The sequence below is a fragment of the Triticum urartu genome, chromosome 6A (assembly GCF_056163025.1).
Source record: "Triticum urartu cultivar PI428250 chromosome 6A, HENAU_Tu73, whole genome shotgun sequence".
NCBI lineage: Eukaryota > Viridiplantae > Streptophyta > Magnoliopsida > Poales > Poaceae > Triticum > Triticum urartu.
Window position 1 is genome coordinate 350,830,221 of NC_141878.1, and position 13,231 is coordinate 350,843,451.

Below are 13,231 nucleotides of genomic sequence, written 5' to 3' on the forward strand. Positions count from 1 at the left end.
AAGTGTTCCGGAGCAGTAGTGCTGGGCTAGCAGGACTCCGGTGAACCGGACTGTAGTGGACTACTATGGCTCATGGAAGCACAAGACTACATTTCCCCATAAGAGAGGCTACCAAGGATAAACAACTAGGTTGTCGGATCCCACACATACCAAGAATTTCAATCATACACACAATATGCTCGATATGTGTAAATACAACATGGCATCACAACATAACTCTACGACTCAAGTATTTATTCATTAGGCTCCGAAGAGCGAGATATTACAAACATGGGTCTCATGACCCAACATTCAGAGCATACAAATCAAAGCACATGCGGAAGCTTAACATGTCTGAGTACAGACATCTACAAATGAAAAAGGCTGAGAAGCCTGACTATCTACAAGACCCTCCCAAGGTACAAGATCGTAGCTGAGGTAACAAGCTAAACTTCGAAGTCCACGCGATAGTACTAGTGAGACTGAACTTTCTCTGCAAAACATAAAGTAGGAAAACGTGAGTACAAATGTACCCAACAAGACTTACATCAGAACTAACTACATATGCATCGGTATCAACAAAGGGGGTGGTGGAGTTTAACTGCAGCAGGCCAGCTTTGACTCGGTGGCTATCCTGAACTACGACTGCAAGTAACTCTTTGAGGTGGCGCACACGAGTTCACATATTCACCATATCAATACACCACTATGAATCCGCTCCCGTCTCCCTACGAGAACGCCATCCATAGCACTCACACTTATCTTGCGCATTTTAGAGTATCCACTTTCACTTGTCTATGAACTATGCAAGGGGTCCAAGTTTCCATATCCGAGGAATCCGGCTATTCGAATAGATAATGATAACCCTGCAGGGGTGTACTTCTTCACACACGCTCTCGCCACTTATCGCCCTGTACATGTCATGTACCTCGGCAACCTTCAAGCGGAACCCGGGCGAGGGAGTCGGCCACGACTTGACTAACCAACAAGTCTCTAGTCTAGGTTTATCGCCTATTCGGGTTCCATCCGCAAGAAGATCCGGCCGGGGTGTTGCTCACGGCCCCAAACGATGTGTGCAGGGTTCCCAAGCCCACCTCGACGGATGGATCTACGCTTGGTACACCGTGCTATGGTGCCTAGTCTGTCCCAAGCCCACCTGTACCGGGTACCACTTGGTAGACTACTAACACAACCTACAAACACCAGAAACTAGTTGCAACTCCTGGACAGAGATCAGGTTGATTAATAAGTCGAGAGGGGCACTTAAGCATTCCAATGCATGGTAGTAGCTGTTCATGGATCACAAACACAGAACTCAGTTCCTGAGGACGGCTGCAATGAGACAACCCACCATGTACTCCTACATGGCCTCTCACCGCTACCTTTACCAAATCGTGTTCACACACTTAGCTCTCAACGGTAGGACATGTTCACCACATTCCAATTCATCCCCGATGAATCAGACCTGACTCAACTCTAAGCAGTAGCAGGCATTACAAACAAGCATGAATGAGTAGGCACAACATGGCTCAAACAACTCCTACTCATGCTAGTGGGTTTCATCTATTTACTGTGGCAATGACAGGTCATGCAGAGGAAAGGGTTCAACTACCGCATCATGTAACAGTTGAATCGGTGTTGTCCTAATGCAGTAAAAGAGAGCAGGAGCGAGAGAGTGGGATTGTATTGAAATGAACAAGGGGGTTTTGCTTGCTTGGCACTCCTGAAGATGTTATATCTCTTCATCGGTGTCATCGAACTCATCGTCCGGAGCACGTCTATCGAGAGGGGACAAATACCGGCAACAGAGAAGGAAAACACAATCAATGCAATGCGAAAATATGATGCATGAATGTGACATGGTAATATGAGTGTGTTGGGCTAATGCAACTACAACCAGGGTGGTTTGAGCTTATTTGAATCAAAGATTCAAATACTAACTCAAGTTATGAATTCAAAAGAGTGCATTATCATGTTTGATTTAAACTGCAGGGTTAAGTTGCTTTAACATGCATGAAAATGGTACAGATGGATAGATTAAATTTTTCTGATCATTTTTCATATATAACTTATTTCATTCTGAGCTATGGTTGAATTTCTATGATTTTTTGAAGTTTGCAACAATTTCTGGAATTTTCTTTATAACAATAAGTCCAGAAATTAGTTATTGTGTCAGCAGTGCATCAGGGTGACGTCAGCAGTCAAAGGGGACGTCCAGGTCAAACCTGACCAGTGGGTCCCGTGTGTCAGGTCATTAGTCTAACTAATAATTAGTTAACACTAATCCTAACCTAATTAACAGGCCGGCCCCACCTGTCATAGGCTCAGGGGGGAGTCAACCTGGGCCCACACGGGGTCAAACATGGTCAAATGGGGTCAAACTCGCCGGCGTTTAGCCACCGGCGAGGCCAGACGCGGCGGGGTGGTGCGGGTTTCGTGCTCCGGCGACCAAATTGACGGCGGAGAGCAGCTACGTGACGCGGGGAGCGAGCCGCGTCGTTTGGTGGTAGTGGTGGAGCTCGGGGTGGCCGGGAATGACGCCGGCGACGACCTTGGCGGTCGCCGGAGTTCGGGCGAGGTCGAACCTGAGGCTACGGGGCACGGCGAGGCGCGTGGAGCGGTGCTACGGGCTGCTTGGGCTGCGACGAACGCGATGGCGTGCTTGGAATCGAGCCAGCGTGGCTGTGGCCACGACGGTGACATGCAGAGGCGGCGACGCGTGCGGGCGAGCTCGGTGTGGTCGCTGTGGTGCACAAGAAGGCAAACGGGGAGGATCAGGAGGTAGCAGGGCTCATGGCGCGTCGGGCGAGCGGGTCGGAGGAGTCGGGGACAAGCCAGAGCAAGCGGGGTGGTGAAGTGGATCTCCGGCGACGGGCGGTGAAGATGAGGTCGATGCGGTGGCTTCAGGGCGAATGAGCGCTCGGGGCTCAGTCTGCTCGACGGAGAGGACGGTGGCGGAGCTCGTGGACACGGCGGGGCGGCGCGAGGACGACGGTGGACATGAGAACTATGGTGGCGTGGCTGCGGCAGCGTCGGCCATGGTGGGAGAGAGCGAGGGAGGGAGACAGAGATGTGAGCGAGGTGTCCATGGGGTCGGGGCAGCGCCGCGGAGGCGTTTCGAGGCGTCGTGCTGGCGCGGGCGAGGGCAGGTAGGCAGGGAGGTGGCGTGGCGAGCTCGGCGGCGTCGCGGTGTCCCTCCTCTGCCTACTGGCAGAGGTAGGTGATGACTGGCACAGGCCAGATGGGCCGGGCCAGCCAGGTAAGTGGCCTCTGGCCTTTCTCTCTCTCTCTCTCTCTCTCTCTCTCTCTCTCTCTCTCTCTCTCTCTTTCTAAATTGTTTTCTGTTTTCTAATTTTCTGCAACTATTGGGCTTTATTAAAAATACTAAAACGTTTCCAGAAATCCTGAAAATAATTGTGGGCTCTGTTGGGATTATTCCTAACAGCCCTCACTTAAATCCAGAATTATTTGGGCATGTAAAATATTTAATAGCATTTATATGCCCAAATGCTAATACTATATGATTTAAATCAGAGCCCAAATATGTCCTGCAAAAATGTAAACCATTTTTGGTAGATGCTTCCACCTCAAACAGAAATGTTGAACATTTCCAAAGGGCATTTTGAGTTCAATGAAAAAGATTTTATTTTGACCCTAGTTGAATTCATTTGGTGCTAGGGTTTAAGCATCCCCATTTCAAAATTAATAGAAGTTGAAAATGATGCATGGATGCAATGCCACTAATTACAAGAAGATTTCTAGGGCTGTGACAGTTGGTAGAAGTACTTGGCATATGCATCATTCCAAGAAAAATGTGAGTGGTAGAAAGAGAAGAACGAATACCAAATGTACCTTGACCGAAGTTGAAAGTGGATCGATGATCACTCCAATGTAGGACAAGGAAATAGCACAATTGGTACTAGATCTTGTCGGTTTCTCAAACCTACACAAGTAAAAGCTTATGGTGGAGCTTGGTTAGGATGGTGGCACAAAATTTGATGCAATTGTAAGTGGGCTTCAATAATATTGGAAAAGATTCGCAAGATGCAATGTAACAAGTAGACCAAGAATATAAGGTACACGGAAACACACACGGAAAAAGGTAAGTGGGGTCGTGCAACCAAGGGTGAGCCAAAATGTGGAATCCATAAAAATGCTCTTGTTGCACAACACTAGAGAGACGCTAGCACGATTGCATAATAGGCGGATACAAAGAACTTGTGCACAACCTACTTAGCAAAAATGCAACGACTTCTATCCCAAGTATGCTCTATGCAAGGTGTTTCTATGATATGATCCAAGATGATCTAGTACGACAATCTTAATGTTGTATGATGCTATGGTTCTTTCTTAAAAGATCTTTGCTTATCTTTCCTTTTTGCTTAAAAGCTTGTTTGGCTCTTTGTTGTTTGAGCTCTTTTCTCATACAATGCTTGACGAACTAAGATAGCAATTGTGTATGCGATGAAAACTTTGTGACACAAGAGATGATACCAAGATATGCAACAATGATGTATGTATGCTATGGGAAGTATGATCACTAATGTGCACAAGTCTCTTTGCCGACAATACTCAAAGGCTAGTCTCGATGGGTAAGCAACGCAAAGGAGTAAGGCTATGATGTATATCAATGTAATGGCAAGATCGATATGTCCAATACCAAGGTGAGGTTACCGTTTCTTGCTTACGGTATGGTGTCAAAATGACGGCACGAATACCAAGGTGTAGTCGACGTTGTCGTTGTTCATGACACGTCCGTGGCAAAAATGAGCGGCGGTGATATCGATGTTGAACCGTACCTAGATAGCTGAAACACAAATAGGACACGGTACCGCAACTCAAATTCGCAAAGTGCGAAGTAGTAAACATGTCGTAGAGCGAAATGGGTAAGCAATGGTGGTGGTATGCGGAAGTGGTGGAGGTGTATAGTGGTGGGAGTGCGTATGCAGAAATGTGGGGCGATGGTAGTGACTAGGCTGAAAAAAATTTAGTTTCGTCAGGGAACTCCGAACGTCCGGTGGGTGAGCGGTCGTCCGGTCGTCGGACGTCGGGTGGCGAGCGGACGTCTGGTGCCTGGGCACTGCTCAAGCACGAGATGAACTTCAAGTGGGCGGAGTGGATGAGGTGAAATTCGTCGATTGTGGGTGATTTCGTGGATGGAAAGGGTGGAGACAAGGGAAAAAAGCTTGATCCACTCAAAACAAAGCAAATCCACGGATCAAAACTAACAAAATTTCAACATACCAACAAATCACAAAAAAAATTTGGGGCTATTTTTGTGGGGAATTTTCGAATTAGGACGAAAAACAACAAAAACTAGGCTAGAAACACAACGGGGAGGCTCCGAAATCGTGATCAACATGGCTCTAGATACCAAGATGATGTAGGGTAGGAACCCTAGGGGCCGATCTTTCACGATAGGAGCGAATCCCGCGATGAACACGAAGAACACAAAGGGGAAACGAGGGGAACACAAAGGAAAACATGGGAGAAATGCTAAACCAACACAAGATAGTCACACATGTGCTAGATCCTATGATACATAAGAGGTCACACGGTACACGATCAACTAAGGACGATACAAGGGTAATGGTCTTCTCCATGAGGAGGTATTGATGTTCTTCTCCGCAAGGAGGTCTTGAATCCAAAGGGATCTTCTCCGAAGAGGCCGCGGTCTCTCACAGGGAGTAGATCCGATGTGGATGAGCGTAGCTCGATCTCTGAAATGAGCTAAACCAATGCTAACCCTAGCTAGGATGAATAGGGGGTCTATTTATAGTCTAAGTGCAAACAGGGGCGAAAGTCGGGGTACATGGGCCTCAGGCCCGAATCTGGACACAGCCAGGTACCGGACGTCCACTGGGGGCCGGTCGTCCGGTGTCTCAGGAGCGGCTGGACGTCCAGTGGCTGCCGGTCGTCTGCTCATTCTGGCTCGGATGCTGGTGTAGCGGACTTCCGGTGGCCGTCGGTCGTCCGGTCGCCGGTCGTCCACTGGCACCGGTCGTCCGCTTGTTTGGCTCGGGTGCAGGGGCACCGGTTGTCCGGTCTGGGCCGGACGTCCGCTCGCTGGGGTTCGAGCATCAGGCGCCGGACGTCCGGTCCCGGACGGTCGTCCGGTGGCTGGGACTTTTCCTGCAACCCTCCTTCTTCTCCGTCTTCTCATCCATCCTCTTCTTCTTGTCCTTGCTCCTTAGCTTCTCCAGGATACCTGAGTATGCACAAAGTGTCCGTATGAGGTAGTAGCCAAGTATCATGTGCATCGAAGTGGAATTGTGAGAGGAGAGATGTCACCTCGGTTTCAAGAGCTCTTGCACGTGCTCGTGTCATGGGTCCAAGAGGTGTCGTTGGCGATGTAGTTGGGTCCATGGGGATGGCATTGGGATGCTCCGCATCAAGGGTTTTTATTTCCTCCAGTCCGGCTGTTGCCGCGTCCGTCCACTCGAAGTGGTCGGTTCGCCATAGAAGGCAATAGAGTGGCAGCGCCTTTTCTCCCAATCTGGAGATAAAGCGGCTTAGAGCTGCTATGCAACCCGCGAGCTTTTGAACTTGTTTAAGGTCCGTTGGCTTAGCCAATTGTGACAAAGCTCGGATTTTGGCTGGGTTTGCTTCAATTCCTCTATTGGAAACAATGAAGCCCAGCAGTTTTCCAGCAGGGACCGAAAACGCACTTCTCTGGATTGAGCTTAATGTCATACACGCGGAGGTTGTCGAATGTGAGACGTAAATCGTCTATTAGTGTTTCGACGTGCCTAGTTTTGATGAAGACGTCGTCCACCTAAGCTTCAACTGTCTTGCCGACCTGTTTCTCCTAGCATGTTTGAATCATGCGTTGGTATGTGGCGCCGGCGTTCCTGAGCCCGAAGGGCATAGTGTTGAAGAAGAATGGCCCATATGGGGTGATGATTGCCATTGCAGCTTGATCGGATTACTTCATTTTGATTTGATGGTATCCGGAATATGCGTCAAGAAAACACAGTGATTTGATCGATGCGGGGGAGGGGGAAGGGATCCTTGGGGCATGCCTTGTTGAGGTCTTTAAAATCGACACACATGCGCCAGGGTTTGTCCTTCTTTGGTACCATCACGAAATTTGCCAGCCAGTCCAGATGTTTATTTCTCTAATGAATCTAGCCTCGATTAGCTTGGCTAGCTCTTCCCCACAGCTTGGCGCTTGGGTTCGGAGAAGCGCCGCAGTGTTTGCTTGACCGGTTTGTGTCCCTTCAATATATTGAGGCTGTGTTCGGCCAACTCGCGTGGGATTCCTGGCATATCAGAAGGGTGCCAGGCGAATATATCCCAATTCTCGCGCAGGAACTCTCGTAGAGCGGCATCAACCGTTGGGTCTAGTTGTGCTCCTATGGATGCTGTCTTCTTGGGGTCCGTTGGGTGGACTTGGAATTTGACCATTTCTTCTGCCGGCTTGAATGAGGTGGATTTGGGTCATTTGTCTAGGACCACATCATCTCTGTCCACCGTGGAGTGCAACGCGGTTAATTCTTCGGCCGCGAGGGCTTCAGATAATGCCTCAAGGGCTAGGGACGCGGTTTTATTCTTGGTGCAGAGTGCTATGTCCGGATCACAAACTAGAGTGATTATGCCGTTGGGCCCGGGCATCTTAAGCTTCATGTACCCGTAATGGGGTATTGCGTGAAAGCGCGTGTATGCATCTCGCCCAAAGAGGGCGTGATATCCGCTGTTGAAGGGGGCCACCTGGAAGTTTATTTCTTCGGACCGATAGTTCTCTGGCGTGCCGAATACCACGTTGAGTGTGATTTTTCCCGCACACCATGCCTCCCGACTGGGAATGATTCCTCGGAAGGTCGTGTTGCTTTGCTCAATGCGGCTCCTGTCTATTTCCATCTTTCGTATTGTATCTTCATAGATGAGGTTTAGTCCGCTGCCGCCGTCCATGAGAACCTTGGTGAGCCGAAAGCCATCCACAATTGGGCTGAGGACCAAGGCAACTGGTGTTCGGACTGTCCTGTGTTTTGGTTCGTCGCCAGTGTTAAATGTTATCGCTATGTTGTTCCAGGGGTTTATTGTTGCGATCTGGCAGACTTCGGCGAGTTCATGGAGTGCCCTTTTGCGCCTATTGTTTGAGTGAATGTCTCAAAGACTGTCAGTACTCTGGGTTCGTCGTCTTCTGGAGGGTGTTGCTCCGGGATATCCTTGGTGAGGATGTCCTTGCCGTTTTTGGCTACCTGCCGGAGTATCCAACATGCTCTAAGGCTGTGGATTGGTATAGTATCCGATGTGGTGTGTATTTTGCAGGGGCCATCAAGCCATCCCTCCAGAACGGTTCTGCGCCGTGTAATGGGTTTGTATTTCCTGGCTATTGGTTTGGGCGCCTTACAGGGATGCACCCTTTTTGCCTGGACCAGTGGTTGAGTTGGGGCCGATAGCTCCCAAACCATGTGATCTCTCCAGGCGCTCTCCATTGCGATGTACTTCTGTACAATAGTTGCCAAGTCAGCGAAGTTTAGTATGTGGCGATGATTAATGGTGTTGAGGAGTCCTTCGTTCGTGCAGTTATTGCGGAACGCTGATATCATGTCACAGCCCTAGAGTTGGTTGTAACTAGTTGCACAAGCATTCATGCATCATTGATATATTTATGAAAGTTGAATTGGGGAAAGTGGAAAGCCTCAGAAATCTTTTCTAAAAATGACCAACATTAAAAATGCTTCAAATAAACCCAAGAAAATGTTCCTGTTCATTTCTGGAAATATTGGCAAGAGGTAAAATTCAAACCAATAATTTTGGAATCACAGAAATATTTATTTGGGTCTTTGAATTAAGTCAATACTTATTTGAATTGGAGCTACTAATTCCTATAAAATATTTGGTAGCTCCAAATATTCTGAAACTTGGTGAGGGCCTCTGGTTTAAATCAGATAGTGCCCATAAAAGTTTGCAGAATTTTATAAAGTGTTTTAGTATTTAAACTAAGTCAAAACATACTGCAAAAAAATAGAAAACAGAAAATAGGAAAGAGCGAGAGAAGAACTCACCTGGCCTCACCCACTTGGGCTTCCTTACCCGGCGGCCCAGCCAACCAGCCCAGTCCACCAGGGGCATACCTGTCTTCAACCTCTACCTACTGGCAGAGGCGAGGCCGAGCACGGCGCCCGCGTGGGCTGGCACGCAGCTGCCTGCCTGGCCCTCCCTGGCCAGCACGGCGCTGGGGATCGCCACCCCGTGGCCGTCTGGAACCCGCTGACCCCCCTCGCCCTCTCTCTCCCTCTCGCTCCCTCGCTCTCCCCCCTCATGGCCGAAGCCGCCATGGCCACCGCCAAGAACCACCGCGGCCAACCACCCCCTCGCCTCTTCGACGCGTCCCGAGCTCCGCATTGTCGCCCTCTTCTTCCACTTCGAGCCAAGCAACTGGGGAAGCACCGCATCGCCATCCCTGACGCCTTCTTCAACCTCGGGACCGCCGGCCCTCTCCGTCAAATTCGTCGGCTCCGGACTGTCCCCGACCTCGCCGAGCGTCCACTCATCATTGCCGTGAGCCACTGACCTTCTCCCCTAACTCAGCATGCTCGCCCCCACACCGTAGCGCCATTCCCCACGAGCACCGAAGCCGCCGTCCACCATTGCTGCTGCACGCATAGCCTCTGTGCTCCCCTGGCCTCACCGTGCTGCTCTTAGTGCTCCTCGTGTCTAGCAGGTGCTGCCTAGCCTCTCCATCTGCTCACTGATGCACCGTAGCGATGCGCCCGTGCACCACCGAACACCACCGCCGCCAAAGCTCGTCGCCGGCATGAGTTCCGGTGACCCCGCGACCTCCCACTTGGTCCTCTGGATGCACGAGAGCAAGGGCTATCCCCTGGTGCCCTCAGCGCACCAAGATGACGCCTCTAGCACAAGTCCGGCGTGCCCCCGCCGTGTCCTGTGGTCGCCGCCGGCTGGTCTCCGGTGGCTAATGTGGCACCATTAGTTTAGGTGCTAATCGCGTTTAGTCAGTGTCGTGTGTCAATGACATATGGGCCCCACGCCCTTAACTAACCACGGTTTAACCCCTGTTTAGTTTAAGCTAATGCCCGTGACCCCACCTGTCAGTTTGACCTTGCCACCTCAGCATTGACCTGGCCCCACTGGTCAGCCTCTACTGCTCACGCTGTTACACTGACATGCGGGGCCCACAGTCAGGTTTGAACCTGGTCAGTCACGGTTGACCTGGTGACATCATGTCATTGTCATGCTGACGCAGAAATGATTTTCTGGATTAAAAATAATTCAGGAATTCCAGAAAATTGCCTAAACTTCTAAAAATCATAGAAAATCAACCATAACTCCAAATGCAAAGATTTATATCTGAAAAATGATTAGAAAAATCCAAATAATCTGATTATGGCATTATCGTGCATGTTTGAACAACTTATGCCTGCTGATCAGGTCAAATCAAATAAGCGGCATTTAAATAATCACATATGGATTTGAATTTGAATCTTTGGTTCAAACCAACTTCATTTAATCTGGTTTTAGTTGCATTAGCTCAAATCACAGCATATTGACATGTCATGATCATGCATCATAATGTGCATTGCATTGATTGTATTCTTTCTGTGTTTGCCGGTGATTGTCCCCCCTCGGTAGGCATATGTTTTGACGACGTGTTCGATGACACCGGTGAAGAGCTATATCATCTTCAGAAGTGCCAGGCAAGTAAAACCCCCTTGTTCATTCCGATACAATCCCACTCTCTCGCTCCTGCTCTCTTTTACTGCATTAGGACAACAACAATTCAACTGTTACATGCTGCGGTAGTTGAACCCCTTTCCTCTGCATGACCTGTCATTGCCACAGTAAATAGATGAAACCCACTAGCATGAGTAGGAGTTGTTTGAGCCCTGATGTGCCTACTCATTCATGCTTGTTTGTCATGCCTGCTATTGCATAGAGTTGTGTCGGGTTTGATTCATCGGGAATGAATTAGAATGGTGATGAACATGTCCTACTGTGTGTGAGCTAAGTGTGTGAATACAATTTGGTAAAGGTAGCGGTGAGAGGCCATGTAGGAGTACATGGTGGGTTGTCTCATTGAAACCGTTCTTAGGAACTGAGTTCTGTGTCTGTGATCCATGAACAGCTACTACCACTCATTGGGATCCTTAATTGACCCTCTCGGCTTCTTAATCACCCTAGTACTCTGTCCAGGAGTTGCAACTAGTTTCTGGTGTTTGTAGGTTATGTGTTGGCGGCCGTGTGTAGCGCTGACCCTAGGGGTGGGCTATGATGCGGTAGATACACCGTGGTACGGTGTACCGGGCGCCCGTTTGGTGTCTCGGGAACCCTGTTCACATCGTTCGGGGCCGTATGTGGAAACCTCAGCCGGACTCCCTGCGGATGGAACCTGGATAGGCGATAAACCTGGACTAGAGACTTTAGTGTTTAGGTAGGCCGTGGCCGACACCCTCGTTGGGCTTCCGCTTGAAGGTTGCCGAGTACATGTCGTGTAAACGACAGTAAGTGGTGGGAGCGTGTGTGAAGAAGTACACCCCTGCAGGGTTATCATTATCTATTCAAATAACCGGATTCCTCAGATATGGAAACATGGACCCCTTGCATAGTTCATAGACAAGTGAAAGTGGATACTCTAAAACTCGCAAGATAAGCGTGAGTGCTATGGATGGCCTTCTCGTTGGGAGACGGGAGCGGATCCATAGTGGTGTATTGATATGGTGAATATGTGGACTCGTGTGCGCCACCTCAAAAGAGTTGCTTGCATTCGTAGTTCAGGTTAGCCACTAAGTCAAAGCTAGCTTGCTGCAGTTAAACTCCACCACCCCCTTTGTTGATACCGATGCATATGTAGCTAGTTCTGATGTAAGTCTTGCTGAGTACCTTTGTACTCACATTTGCTTAATTTATGTTTTGCAGAGAGACTTCAGTCTCGCTAGTAGTTCCGCGTGGACTTCGACGTTTGGCTTGATACCTCAGCTACGATCTTGTGCCCTCAGCAGGGTCTTGTAGATAGTCAGGCTTCTCTGCCTCTTTCATTTGTAGATGTCTGTACTCAGACATATTAAGCTTCCGCATGTGTTCGACTTGTATGCTCTGAATGTTGGGTCATGAGACCCATGTTTGTAATATCTCACTCCTCGGAGCGTAATGAATAAATATTTGAGTCGTAGAGTTATGTTGTGATGCCATGTTGTATTTACACATATCGAGCATATTGTGTGTATGATTGAAATGCTTGGTATGTGTGGGATTCGACAATCTAGTTTTTTTATCCTTGGCAGCCTCTCTTATGGGGAAATGTAGTCTAGTGCTTCCATGAGCCATAGTAGTCCGCTACAGCCCGGTTCACCGGAGTCCTGCTAGCCCAGCACTACTGCTCAGGACACTTGACTGGCCAGCATGTGTTCCACTTCATTCCTATGTCTGTCCCTTCGGGGAAATGTCATGCGGTGACATCCGGAGTCCTGCCTAGCCTACTACAGCCCGGGTTCCCCGGAGTCCTGTTAGCCCAGTGCTACAGCCCGGATTCACACGCTGCTGACCGACATGCTTGATGTGATTCATGTATGCCTGTCCCCATAGGTTAGTGCCGCTTTGGGTTCACGACTAGCCATGTCGGCCCGGGTTCTCTGTCATATGGATGCTAGCGACACTATCATATACGGGAGCCAAAAGGCGCAAACGGTCCCGGGCCATGGTAAGGCGACACCCGTGGGAATACCGTGCGTGAGGCTGCAAAGTGATATGAGGTGTTACCGGCTAGATCGATGTGACTTGGAATTGGGGTCCTGACAGCTTTGGTATCAGAGCCTGACTGCTTGTAGGATTATCAAGCCAAACTGGTCGAAGTTGTGTCTAGAAATGCTTTAGTTATGTAAGGGAATTGATTGTGGAAGGGAACGTAAGGCTCTTTTTACTCCTTTACCTTATGCCCTTCTGATCTGAGTCACCCTCTTCTCTTCTACGGGGATTAAGAACTAGGCTTATCGTCTTTCTATCAGGATCACGTGTTACTAATCCGTAGACTTGTAGGATTGTTGGATTCAAGTCTCAGTTTAGTTTCTATTACTTCTGTATGTTCATAGCTGGCCTCAGAACCTTGATATTGTGATGTTAAGTGGCTATGCCACTATTTTGCAGGATGTCTCAAATATTTTTGAGCATTTACAGCCGTTATGCTGTCCGAGTCATCCCAGGTTTCTAAATAGTCTGATGCATTTGTAAATTCCTTCTTCCCGTTCTCGATGTTCCTTTGGGCCAGATTAAGCACACTACACGGTCTGTG